Raw genomic sequence first — 14,289 nt, forward strand, 5'->3', positions numbered from 1 at the left:
AAGGGGCGCCTTCTTGCACAAAAACAATCTTCCGAGAGGGAACTCTCAAGTATTGTGTTCAAACCACAGTATGGCTCTGAAGAAATTAGGTTTAACGTCAATGAAACTGGGCGTGGGGGGTCTCTCGGAAAAATGCGCAAATTGCTTGGGGTTTAGTAGCTCACAATGATTTTCACCGAACAGAAGTAGCTCTCACTACACAAAAGGTTAGAGACCCCTGAGCTACACCATTTAATGACGTTTTAATAAAATGTGCCTCTGGGCGCTTCAGGCTAAAGCACTGCAGTTCCAGGAGTATTATGCCATTCAATGAGTGTAGCCATGTAATTCCACCCTTCCCTAACTCGTAATAGAGGAGAGTGGGGTCAGGGAGCCTCGTAAACCCCACCCCACACTGTGACGAGTTAGGGAATTGTGGATATAGAGGCTAAGCCCAGGTAGCAGAGCACTGGATTCTGTTCAGTGAATGAGGTCGATATTTGATGATGTACTGCGCAGAATCCAGTTCAGTTTAGGAAAGCTGGTTAGCTTTCAGTGCGGCGCTGTGTGACCCTTCCTAGCCCCCGGAAGGAGAGGCCCGAAGTGAGGCTAGCGGTGATTGAGTCAACACATAGAAAGGGAGAGCCACGGGCGAGGGTCGACACTGGCTCTCAAAATATGTGTACTACCTGAGCCCTTAAAATACTTGGCTGCTTGGAAGCAAAGGAGGCGTTCATTTGCCCAGGTCAGAATATTAGCGATTTATTATTTAAGTGTTTTTAAACATGCACTTTCCTGATGACAATGTTGTTTTCTGATAGCTAAAGGGAGAAAATGTTCTGATGCATCGTCCTGATGCAAATACATGCTTTCTTTTTACGCCCCATCACTTTCAAACTTCACAAGACGTCACTGGATACTATAGATGAAATAATAAACAGACAGTAGTACCTTAGACAGTAAACGCTTTGGGACAGGGAGGTAGTTCAAATAAACCAATGGAGATTAGGCATGGTGAAACAGTAATGGACTTTGGAGTTTTGCAGCAGTTGATATTATGTTCCAACGACTTCCTATATGTATTGCTGCCATAATTGTCGTGAGAGGCAGTTACAGCCGAAGTACACTTATCAGCTTAAAGCGAAGGAAGGAGCTTTTTTAAGTCATGAAGACTGAAGAACCAAGTGGATGGTGTAGCTTAGACCTGATCCTGCAGTGAAAGGTGCATATTAAACCTCACAACCAGATTGTAGGCTTTGAGTACGGTAGTGGAACATTTGGACACTTCTTATAGGCCAGAACATGTGAGTCAGGATGTCTACACTAGCCACATAGACCATACTCTCTCATGTCCTATTTTAATAGTCAGTGATCCCTCCATCCTCTCCTGACCTTTTTTGTGCAAACCCGAAGGCTAAAGCAAATTATGATACAAATATTTCTAACCAGGCAACCTCTATGATCCACACTATGAAACCCATGAGCCCCGCTTTGTGAAGCACAGCTCAAATGGACAACCATTGCAACCGGTTAAAGTTTTTCTCAGCCACAATTAAGACTTTCTTAAAGGAATGTTGAATCCAGTGGCATTGTACAGGGGCATTATCAAGACTCTTACATGATGCTGTTTATTCCGGCATAATTTAAAGCTGGCCTTCATGAATAACCTGGAAAAGATGAGGGTAGCTCCACCTGGCAAAGATAGTTAAATATATATTCATATTGCAGTCGACAAGTATATCTGGCAGTAAGAGCCTACATATTTGTGATTTTTATATTTGTTCAAAACAATAGGAGTGACTGTGGTATGCCACGATTTTAGTGCCTTGCCCTTTTTTTAAGGTTTTTTTGTTTAGTCTACATGGAACACATAAGGGTCTTCCATTTTTTTTTTTTAGACATGCTCATACCTGATTTAATCTCATTGGATGTAATTTAGTGCTCCACCAAGGTCTGGGTTTCCCTGCTTATATTACTAATGTAGCTTTTTCCAAAAAGATGGTATTGCTCTCTACCTCATCCTCTGGCTTTTTATAGAAAAGTACAATGACAAAATTCAAAAAAGAGATTAAAAATTCTTTTTTATTAAACATAAACAACAAAATACAAACAAAAAATGACCATCGTGCCATAGGTATCTGCAAATCATAATCAGAGAATGTAGATTCCAACATTACAGAATTATTAAGGACTGTGAAAAGTCGACTCAGGTTTCATCCAAGTCCTCACGATCTGGATCTATTTCTGGCGGCGTACATATATCCCCACGGTATGCATTCCAAACATCCCATATCTTACCCCATTTGCGGGGTCTCCCTCTGGCCACATACACGGACCTCTCCCGAAACATGCACCAATCAAGGTCCTCCATCCATTTCCCAAGCTGAGGAGCTCAACCAGCACCCCACAATTGTGCAATGTTTCACTTGGCAACCATACACGCGAGAGTGACCCAAAGTTTACCATGGCCCGAGAGGTCGGAAGGCTCCCATACATTAAGTAGGCAACGGCGTGCCTCAAGTGCAATCTGTACACCCCACACCTCACTCATTTTCTCATGGATCTTGATCCAATAGTCATGGATCTCCGGGCACTCCCACAAGATATGCAAAAACGTTCCAACCATACCACAACCCCTACGACAATCTGCGTTTGAAGCAAGCCCCATCCGACACAACCCTGGACCCGAGGTGTAGGACCGGTGAAGAATCCTAAGCTGCACCAGACGGAGTCTCATAGGAACCGCCACTACCCGAGGGGAAGACACAGCCTCCCCCCAGTCTTCGTTGTCCTAGACCAAGCCATCTGTTCCCTAACTTTCACTAGGGGATCCTCAGTATGATTGACCAATTTCTTGTAAAACAGAGAAATCGCCTTGGTAGGAAGGTACCCATCCAACAGTCGATCCTCCAGCGGAGAGGCCACCGGCGGCTTCCCGTCACGTGGGATAGCCGCCGCCAGTGCCTGCTTAATTTGTAAATAACGATACCGCTCACTCTCATTCAGTTGGTGTCTGGCTTGCAGTTCCTCAAAAGTCAGCATCCCCTTCTTACCCCACATGTCTCGGACCTGCGAGATACCGATCAGGTCCCAGCGATCAAAACCCTTCGATTTTCCACAGACCACCCAATGCTTCTGAGTTTCACAATGGCGTTGCCATTGTTATCTTACTCTCCCACTTGAGAGCCCGGTTAGCCTCATGCCACACCCGCGTCGGACCCAGCAGAGGAAACCTACCACGTCTAGCATACAGGACCCTAGTGTACTCACCCCCCGGCAACTGGCCACGATCCATGGCAAACCCGGGGTCAGCCGGAGAGCCATAGATTGCATGATTGACAGAAGCTAATTGGAAAGCCCAGTAATATTTCCTGATATTGGGCAGACCAATCCCTCCATCGTACCAGGGTAACATCAATTTAGATAGCGCAATCCGTGGTTTCCCGCCCCAGAGAAGTTGACGTTGCAACGATTCAATCTCATTGAAGTATGAAGAGGGTACGGGATCGAAGGAATTCTGCAAGACATATAAAAACCGGGGTAGCGCCATCATTTTAAACAAAACCGCCCGACCCAACAGGGAAAGCGGCAAGTCCCTCCATTTTGCAATATCACAGCGGAGTCTGGCCAAGGGGGACCCAAATTAGCATTTAAGCGCACTTTAGGGTCTTTCTGAGGTAGCGAAAACGTACTAATTCGACTTTTACCGGACAATTCGCTGGCACCCATGGGGTATCACCGCTCAACACGAAAAGGACCGACTTCGTCCAATTGATGGCAAAGCCCGAGTATCTCCCATAGATTGCTAAGATGTCCAGGAAAACAATCAGGGACTGTCGGGGGGAGGTCAGGTACATGAGAATATCATCCGCGTAAAGCAAAATGTTATCCTCCCACTCCGATGTCCTTCGCAGCCCTTTGATTGATCTGTCCCACCATACCCAAGCGGCAAGCGGCTCCAGGGCCAGGGCAAACAAGAGTGGTGAAAGGGGACATCCCTGGCGGGTGCCCCTCCCCAGCTGAAAATCCCGGGACTTATGATTATTTACCACCACTCGAGCCAACGGAGCAGAGTACAGAAGACGAATCCAAATTCGGGTCCAAACCCTAGCTTCTCCAACACCGCAAAAAGGTAAAACCATTCCACCCCGTCGAAAGCCATAGTAGCGTCTAGCGACAGAAGCACCGCCGGCTCATGAATGCGGGAAGCACCTGCCACCACTCCATGGAGTCTACGGAGATTAATAGCAGTATTGCGGCGCGGCATGAACCTGGACTGGTCCGGATGCACCAGTGCTGCGACAACCTTCACCAACCGGTAGCGAGTAACTTGGCCAGGACCTTGGGCTCCGCATTTAGAAGGGATAACGGTCGATAGGAGGAACACTCCAACCGAGGCTTGCCCTCCTTATATATTACAATGATATTGGCGATGCGTTGGTCATATGGAAGTACACAACTATCCCTACTCTCGAGATACATGTCTTTTAGAAAGGGAGCCAGACGGTCTGCGTGCAGTTTGTACAGTTCTATAGGGATACCATTGGGGCCCGAGGCTTTTCCGGAGTGAACCCCCCGGATAGCCATCGCGACCTCGTCATTCGTAATGGCGGAATCCAGAAACTCCCTATGCTCAATTGACAGGACGGGCATTGGAATATCCTGAATGACCTCCGCATTATCTTCCACTGTGTACTGTCCCATCGAAGTATAGACCTCCTCGTAGTATCGGGCAAACTCATCCACTATAATCTGTGGATCCGTCGTGACACCCGAGCCCGCAATCTGCAGCTCAGGCACCAGACGCGACCCCCAATCTCCCTTCTCCAACCACGCTATCAATTTTCCGGCCTTATCACCGTGTTCGTAAATTCTACTTTGTGTGTTGGCATGTTGCTCCCTTGCCCTATCACGCGCCAGGTGTTTGTATTCGTCTCTGAGGAGACCGAGGCGGTGTACCGCCCACAGGTCCCCATCAGTAGAGTCCTCCCTTTCCAAGGCCGATAGCTCCGCCTCAATCCCTTCGATTTCCGCCCTACTCTTCTTTTTCTGCCCAGAGATTAGGGAGAGCGCCTCCCCCCTGACAATAGTTTTATAGGCCTCCAAAAGGGAGCAGCCAGAGTCGACGGTCCCCGCGTTCTCTCGGAAGTAGCTATCCGTAACACGTACTAACTCCTTTTTGGTAGCAGGGTCTCTCAAACGCCAAGCGCTAATTGGGGCTATCCTAGCCACATCACCTTGTCCTATTTTCAGTTGAAGCCAAATCGGCGAATGATCAGACACTCCTCTAGCCAGATGACTCACTTCCTGAACAAACATCGCCTGCGACGCAGGCACCAACACATGATCAATCCTGGAGAAAGAGTGATGTGCCGCAGACACATGTGTGTACTCCGAGTCACCAGGGTGCCGTAGTCTCCACCCATCAACCATACCAGTTGCTGAGACAAAATCCGACAACCATCTACGAGAGGGCAACAACACACGGGAGGGGTACCTCTCCAGCTCACCATCCATTACAGCATTGAAGTCTCCTCCTAACACCATGATACCTACGGGCAATGACAAAAACACCCTGCTCAGGTCGCGGAAGGTGTCTGTCTGCAGCGCGGGAGGAACGTATATTGAAAGGAATGTGACAGGCCTACCCTCCCAGAGCCCCGAGATGCCGACATAGCGGCCTCGGTTATCAGACCAAGTCGCCTGTATAGTGAACGGAAAGGAGTTCTTCACTAATATCCCTACCCCTCTAGAACCTGAGGTGAAACCGGCATGAGCCACCAATTTATACCCTCCCCGGTGCAGCGCCATACCTCGCTTACCCATAAGATGGGTCTCCTGTAACAAAACCACATCTGGTGATCGTCGTCTGATTAGCTGCCCCACCATAGCACGCTTGATCTTATCTCCCAAGCCATTCACATTCCAACTGAGGACGGATATACCCAAGCCCAATCTAACGGAAGCCATACTCATCCCCCGAGAATTCTGATGCATTCCGTGACACCCATAGCAGACACAGGTCATAAACAAAACACAAACCAACAACCAAAAAAACCCTAAACCCAACTCTCCAACCCCCCTCCCTGCACCCCTGCACCCCTGCATGCAACGTATGAACATCCCCAACTAGCAATGTGCCTGTCTCCCCAAGACTAACTACAAAATCTAAACGTAGAAAACGGAGGAGGACCTTACAACAGGCCACGAACCTCCACAATCCCCAACCCGCTATCGAACCCCCATCAAAAATGTTCAATAAAAGTGCAAAAATGTCAAAAATATCGATGGGGGAAAGAAATCGCCCCAGTCAAACCAGCACCGCCACCACCATCATCAAATCGGCACAAACAGAAGAAAGGTCACTGTTCCTCATTCTCCGCCCGGGTGTCTCCCTCCGTATCTGGCACCTGAACACGGTCCAGTCAGTCCACTGCAGCCTCAGGATTGTCAAAAAACAAGTTTTACCGTCGTGCTCGATCCGAAGGCGAGCCGGGAACAGCATGGAATACTTGATTTCCGAGGCCCGCAGTCGCCTTTTAATTGCCACAAAACCCTGCCGCTGTTTCTGGACTGTCTGGGTGAAATCAGGGAAAAAGAGCAAGGAAGCGTTCTCAAATGCCAGTGGTCCGGAGGATCTTGCCGTCTGTAGGATGGCGTCCCGATCCCGAAAATTCAATATTCGTGCGATCATGGGACGGGGAAGGGCTTCGGGCGTCCACCGGGAACTCTGTGGGCTCTTTCCACCTTGAAAAAATTATTAAGGCCCTTGGGTTTCAGATGGTTAAGGATAAGATCCTCCACAAAGAGATCCGGGGCCTGTCCCTCCGACTTCTCCGGTACACCTAGGATGCGTACGTTATTGCGCCTCATACTCATCCAGCTTTCGGTCGCATTGAGACCGAGACACGTTTAGGTCTCTCACCTCCCGCTGAAGTTCCAACACATCGTCTGTGAGGCTCGATGTTTTAATCTCAAGTGTCTTGACCTTCTCCGTGGTTTTGGTTAGGTCCGCTCGGATAAGGCCCACCTCGATAGTCACTGTGTCCAATTTGGAGTCCATCCTACCGAGGGAAGACTGGACCCCGGTGATCGCTGCCATCAGGTCCTTCATCGTCGGGTCCTCTCCGGAGGGTTCACTCTCTTGGCCACCCGTATGAGCACGCTTCTCGTCCACCGGGGAGCCCTTAGAAAAACTGTACCTTTCCAGTCTATTGGACTGAACCAGTATGGTAGTCCTCGATGTGTTCGGCGGTGGCTTTTCTGGGTCCCCTCTCGCCGCCATTCTCAACCCCTATCCGGACACCACCTCCGCCGATCGAACAAGGCTGAGCCAATGTGTCGCCAAGTCAATCAAAGCCTGTCGATCGCGGGGTGCTCTGTCCCGGCAGGAGAGCACAATGAGAGTAAGTCTTAGAGGAGGACCCGGAGGCACCGCAGATGCGACACGACTTCCGTGGGCCGGGCTCCGCCGAGCACTTCCGGTCCCACTCGCCGATGTTGTTGAACTCCAAAGTGGGCAGTGCCACACGCGGGGTCCCGGTGTCGTTTCCAGAAGGCCCCAAAGTTCCGGACAACGGTGTTATGTCCTCGAAGCGCCCAAATCATTCAGAATTTCACCTGGTGGTTCAGGTGCTGGGCCCCCACCCGATGGTAGGGAAGGGGCTCAAGATAATGTGCCGGATGGCAAGTCAGGATGTGGCGGCCGGCAGAGCCGATGCTCAAGCGTCATCTTGGTCGCTGGCGCGGCTCCTCCCCAAACATACTTTTTTAAACATACCCTACCTTCTTCTTCCTGTCACCATCTCCTTGCCAGTTATTCTTCTTTGTCAAAAATCCTTTGTTAACTTGTTGTTTCTTTTAAATTTTTTTTTTTATGTAACTATCTTTTTTTCTGCCTTTATAGGAAGAGAGATTAATAAACGCCTTTTCTAATTCAGCTTTCAAAACGTTGCTATCTGATAGAGACTTCTAGCTGCAGGTTCCTTATCTGTGTATTTCCCAAGCGTCAGGCTGGATCCGGAAACTTTTGCTGAGCAATACCCCTTGCGCGCACTGTCGGTTGCTCCATTCGGCTCTACGTGACGTTGTCGGCATCGTTGGCATAGGTTATGACATTGTGGTACCTATATAGGCTCTACCCAGGCGCGCGGAAGCCAGTTCTTTTCTTTCCGCACCAGTTAAGCGCTGATCCATCTGTTACTTTTTGACAGGTTTTTTCTCTACTTTTTGTCGACTTCCAAGTCTTTTCCATTGTGTGCGAAGGATGTCATCAAGGAAGACAGGATTTAAGCCATGCGGGGCCTGTCCTCGCATGATGTTGGTCACTGAACCTCACCTTGTCTGCTTTTGGTGTCTCTGGCTCAACCGCAATCCGAAGTTGTGCTAGGACTGTCGAGCCATGGCTCCTAAGACGTTAAGGGAGCAGGCATTGAAGCTCCTTACGGCCCAAGAGCCGACACCCTCAAGCGAGACTCCGCGTAGGTCCCGATCGAAGAAGAGGAGGTTGCGGGACCGCTCTTGAAGCCCAGAGTCCTATTCGTCCAACTCAAGGTCGTCAGGACACTCAGTGGAAGAGGCACAAGAAGAAGAAGTCTGAGAAGACTTCATCTCGACTGTCGTCCTTCGACGAAGCAGGTAAGGAGCACCGACGCACTAGGCGCGGTTCCACGGAGCCAGAACCAGGGTCGACTTTGCACCTCCCTCCTTTTCCAGGAGCTGGAGCGACCCCCGCTCAGATGAAGGAGTTCTATGGGGCCATGTGCCACGTAGTTGAGCAGGACAACCCCTCTAGTGAGCCTTTGGAAGGGGCCCCATCGGATTCAGAGCCGTCCGCTCTGGCCACGGCGCCGGTGTGGGGCTCTGAGATCTGATATTGTTGTTTTATCGACACCGGTTGTGCCACCGTGACCTTCCCCAGCGTCGGATCCGAAGTCGGTGCCTGTGGTGACGCTGATGCCCATCGGCGGGGCCAGGCCCATCCTTATCCCCGATTACACTGAGTCCGAACGACATCGCTCGACGCTGATATCGACGTCAATTGAAGCCAGGGGTTCTATGTTGTCGCCTGAACACTTTGTGGATATTTTAGGCTCGGAAGTGGAATGGGAGGGGTCTACGGACCCTCTGGAACACCAGGATGACTCGGGTGAGCAGTTGGACTGGTATGGGGAACTTGGGAAAGCCAGTGGACTGGACACTTCTCTTGATACTGGCATGCTGTCACCACCAACTGTTGCTGTGGAGGAGGGGACATCTTATGCCATGTCCTATTCACAAAGAAAAGATTTTTTGAAACACACATAAAGTACAATTTCCAAAAGAATTCAGATACATAGAACAAAAGAGGGCAAGTATCCCCTAATTTTGAGAACTAGTCATAAGACTAAGAATGGTAGTTATGTCCTCTTCATGCTGGTCCACGATAAGCAACACACATAAATTGTACTTTATATGTGTTTCAAAAAAATCTTTTCTTGTGAATTACCATGTTTCAAAAACACTTATGAATTAAAAACTCATTTTATTTTGAGAACCGAAACTTGTCTGTTGCCAGTGGTATTTGGGTCCATATACAGAATATTTCTTTTTGATTAAATACACAGAATATAAATCACTTTAGAGTGCCGGGGTATTTGTACATAAATATCCCCTACCTTGATGACTGGCTGTTAAAGGCATCCTCGCACTTTCAGACTACAGAGAACCTCCTGCATTTGCTGGGGTTCTCTACAAACGTGCTGAAGTCACACCTGACTCCTTCTCAGGTGCTCCCTTTGAACAGAACTGTTCTGGACACGGTGCAGTTTCGAGTCTATCGTCCGAGCAGCGAGTCCAGGATATTCAGGTTATGATTACGATGTTTCAGCCTCTATCCTGGATTTCAACGAGACTGACTCTGAGGCTGTTGGGCCTCATTGCCTCCTGCATCCTGTTAGTAAAGCATGCCAGGTGGCTTATATGGGCTCAGCAGTGGGACTTGAAGTTCCAGTAGGCACAGCATCAGGGAAATCTCACTGATATGATTCCGATCTCAGAAGAAACTGCGAAAGATCTGCAGTGGTGGTTGATGAACCGCGATTGGGTCAATGGCAGACCCCCCTCCCATCTCCAACCAGATGTCACAGTCATGACAGATGCGTCACTTCTGGAATGGGATGGCCATCTGGGAGAGGTGGAGATTAGGGGACACTGGTCTCCAGCAAAGTCGGGGCTCCACATGAATTTGCTGGTGCTCCGAGCGATTCGATTGGTATTGAAAGCATTTCTTCCCTCTGTCGAGGGGAAGTTGGTGTAGGTATTCACAGACCACACCACCGCTATGTGGTACTGCAACAAACAGGGCGGGTGGGGTCGTGGACTCTTTGTCGGGAAGCCCTGCATCTCTGCACATGGCTGGAACAGCAGGGTATAACCCTGGTAGTTCAACACCTGGCAGGTTCTCTGAACGCCAGGGCGGCAAATTTAGCCATTGATGCCCAGTGGATCACGAATGGCGCCTCTAGTCGGAGGTGGCGTAAGGACTCTTTCAGCAGTGGTGAGCTCCTTGGTTAGATTTGTTTGTTTCCGAAGAGAATGCGCAGTTTAAGCAGTACTGCACGCTAGAGTTTCCAAGACGTCTATCACTCTGTGACGCTTTTCGTCATGAGTGGAGCTCCGGCCTGCTGTACTCCTTCCCACCCATACCACTCCTGCCCAGAGTTATGAAGAAGATCACAAACGACCAGGCCCAAGTCTTCCTTGTGGCTCCGGACTGGGCAAGGAGGGTCTGGTATCCAGCACTTCTGAAGATGAGCACTGATCCTCCAATCTAGCTGCCCCTTCGGGAGGATTGTCTGTCGCAGCAGCAGGGGAAGGTTCTCTACCCGAACCTTTCAACTCTGCGCCTCCATGCATGGAGATTGAGCTGCGGCAGGTGATGGCTTTTGACCTTCCTCCCAAAGTATGTAACATTATTTTGGTGGCCAGGCGGTCCTCCACTAAGAAAGTATATGCCTGCTGTTGGCAGACATTTGTATTATACTGTACAGAAAGGTCTATTGACCCTCTTTCTGCTTCTCTTTCTTCTTTCCTTTTATTCCTTCTGCCCCCTGCCCAGCAGGGCTCTGCTTTGGGAACTCTCAAGGGTTACCACTCTGCTCTGTCTGCTTTTTTGCGGCTGCCAGACCAGCCCTCCCTCTTTAAGTCTCCGATTGTACATAGGTTTCTAAAAGGGCTGGTTCACTTGTTTCCAGCCACACCCTTTGTTATGCCACAGTGGGACCTTCATTTGGTCCTCACCTACCTAATGTGTGCACTCTCAGAGCCTTTACATTACTGTCCCCTCCGGCTGTTGACCATCAAAACAGCCTTTTTTCGTGGTGATTACATCTGCCAGGAAGGTGAGTGAATTGCAGGCGTTATCTTGCACGCCTCCCTATCTGATGTCTTTTCCAGAGAAAGTGTTGCTTCCAGGGCTTCCTTTTTACCAAAGTTTGTGACCCCATTCCATATGGGTCAGTTCATATCGTTGCCCGCCTTCTTTTCTCCCCCGCATCCTTCTAAAGAGGAGGAGCTTCTCCACCGACTGGACACAAAAAGAGCATTGTCGTTCTACCTTGACCGCACAAAAGAGTTTTGGGTGGACGATCTACTCTTTGTGGGGTACATGGCAGCTAAGAAGGGAAGGGCAGTGCAGAAAATGACCATCTCTCGCTGGGTCGTTCTCTACATCAAGATCTACTATGCCCTGGCAAAAAAGGAACCCCCTGAGGAATTAAGGGCCCATTCCACAAGGGGAAAGGTGCGACTTCAGCCTTGCCTTGGGGTGTCCCAGTCCTGGACATCTGTCAGGCAGCAACATGGGCATCTTTGCACACCTTTGCTAAACACTACTGCCTGGACAGTCAGGTCCGCAGAGACAGGCATTTTGCCCGTTCGGTCCTGCAGGTCTTCCTAGTTCGAAGTATTGGTCCGCAACCCACCGCCGGGATGCTATGACTTGAGTATCAAATTCAAAGGTAAGGAATTTGCAACTAGAAGTCTCAATCAGATGAACAAGTTACTTATCTTCTGCAACACATTATCTGGTAGAGACTCTATCTATCTGCAGATTCCTTACAGCCCCACCAATGCCTTCCCGTCTTGTGGACTAATGTTGTAAGGCTAGGGTTACTCCCCTTTTCAGGGCCCTAATTTTGCACACAACTAAACTTAGTGGCTCTGCGCTTCAGGCATAGAAAAAACGAAAAGTACTGATGTCCACGTGCCTGGGTGGCGCTTATATAAATACAGCGACATCATAACCGACGCAACGTCACACAGAGCTGAATGGAGCCACCTGACAGCGCATGCAAGAGGTATTGCTTAGCAGAAGTTTTCCGGAACCAGCCTGACACCTGGGAAATTCAAAGGTAAGGAATCTGCAGCTAGATAGAGTCTCTACAAGATAATGCGTTACGGAAGGTAAGTTACTTGTTTATTATGCCAGATTTGTGATTTTGTGGTGGACTTTTAACGAGTGGCAGATCCCTCAATAAGATGTTAAAACTGCATATTGGAATATTCGGATAACACCGAGGCATTATCCATATTTCTTTGAAGCTAGAAAGCTCTGGCTAACCAAAATCTTGATGAAACAGTGTTGTCAGTGGCACCTTGAATAACATTTATATTCAAGCCGGTCACAATTTATTTGGTGCCCCATATTGACCAGGTGAGAATCTTTGTTTATCATATTTACTTGATTGTATATTCTGTTAAGATGGCCAGAATTTGATATTTGCACAAATATATTGAATTTTTTAATTTCATGATTGAAATAAAAATCACACAAAACAGTGCAAGGCACAGAGCAGATGATTTATTCATCCATTGTTGTTATATCATAGTTGTTCATTTTAGATTTTATTTTTGATAGTTGCTACACAGATACCTGCAGTGGTCTTAATTTTGTTTGAATGTTTAAATTGAGTTATCCATGTCTGCCGGCAACCATTTTTGCAAACCAAACAGTAGTAGACGCTTGGAATAAAATGGCAGCAAATGTTGTAACAACTTGCTTATCCCTGATTGCTTCTGTAACAGGTTTTATTTACAATGGGGTATGTCAGTTTCCTGTAGCATTATAATTTCAGCCCCTTTTTTAGGTTTCGACTTGGCGAGGGGCGAAGCCCCTCCCAGATCGAAATCTTTTGTTTTCAGTAGTGAGGTTCGGACCGCCTCTGTTTCCAATTGGCTAGCTCCATAAATGGAGACTAGCCATTGGGAGACAGAGGCTGTCAATCGCGCTTTCTCTCGAAAACGCGATTCGGGGGCGTTTCTGGTGCTTTTTTTAAGCCCCGCCCCTTTGTCCCGGGCCGCGCTGCGATTGGCTGCCGGCCCGGGACACCCCCGTGACGTCATTCCCGGGCCGCGCTGTGATTGGCTGCCGGCCCGGGACACCCCCGTGACGTCGGCCAATCACAGCGCGGCCCGGGACCTGACTTGTTTTCTGGTCTGGTTGCTTAGTGCATATGAACAGATGATTAAATACACACAATTCTCTGTGTACACTACTCCTATTAAGATGGCCTCAATTTCTCAATAAATGCAATCCATGCATATTCTTTCATATTGAAACGTAGGGATAAGAATACCCTTTTCCTGAAAAGAAAACTGGCTTTTTGTGTTGTTGTGCAACGTTAGATGTTCGTAACAAGCGTCCAACCTTTTCAAAATGCGTACATCGGATGAGGAATGTCTTAAATGTATGTGAAAAGTACTAGTCACATTTTTTGGATAGCACAAGTGAAAAAAACATTGGCAGTAGTAGTGCTCTTGGGCGCACTGGGTTACCACCTTGCGAAACGTATTCGGTGGTGGGGGCATTATTAGTCATGTGAGAACTCTGGAACTCAAGTCTGTTAGGAAGGGAAAGATGAAATGCGTCATCTTGCTCAAACAGTGGATTATAGCCTTAAAACCGGAAACTATTGTGACCCCGAGAGACGCCTGCAGAACGCCTCGTGTTCTGATCACATCGAATTGAAATGAGTGTTGCGTGTTTCAGAGCAGCTTGGTGCCGTGGTAGATTATGTTGAGGCTGGGAGAGGAGCCGCCGTCAGTTCTCCAAGGGGAAGCGGTCTCGTGATAGCGAGTTGCGGTAGCAGGCGTTCCCGCAGAGACTGTGAAAGGGTTAAGGAGTCAGGCGGAAGTGGGAGGGGCTTGCTGTGCTTCAGCTGCAGGCATAGGAAGTTTAGAAATGGGGTCGAGCTGCTGCCGGACTGGGGTGCTGTTGTCATTGCAGCCAGAGCGAGGAGTGCTCTTGCCATGAGAGCGCACCTCGCCCAG

At 48.8% G+C, this 14,289-nt stretch overlaps 1 protein-coding gene across 3 annotated transcripts in view; it reads left to right on the forward strand.

Moving 5' to 3' along the window:
• POLL (DNA polymerase lambda) overlaps positions 1-14,289 on the forward strand; it is a 163,545-nt gene that overhangs the window by 92,535 nt on the left and 56,721 nt on the right. The window lies entirely within an intron of this gene.

Source organism: Lissotriton helveticus, chromosome 5_1 (assembly GCF_964261635.1).
Source record: "Lissotriton helveticus chromosome 5_1, aLisHel1.1, whole genome shotgun sequence".
NCBI lineage: Eukaryota > Metazoa > Chordata > Amphibia > Caudata > Salamandridae > Lissotriton > Lissotriton helveticus.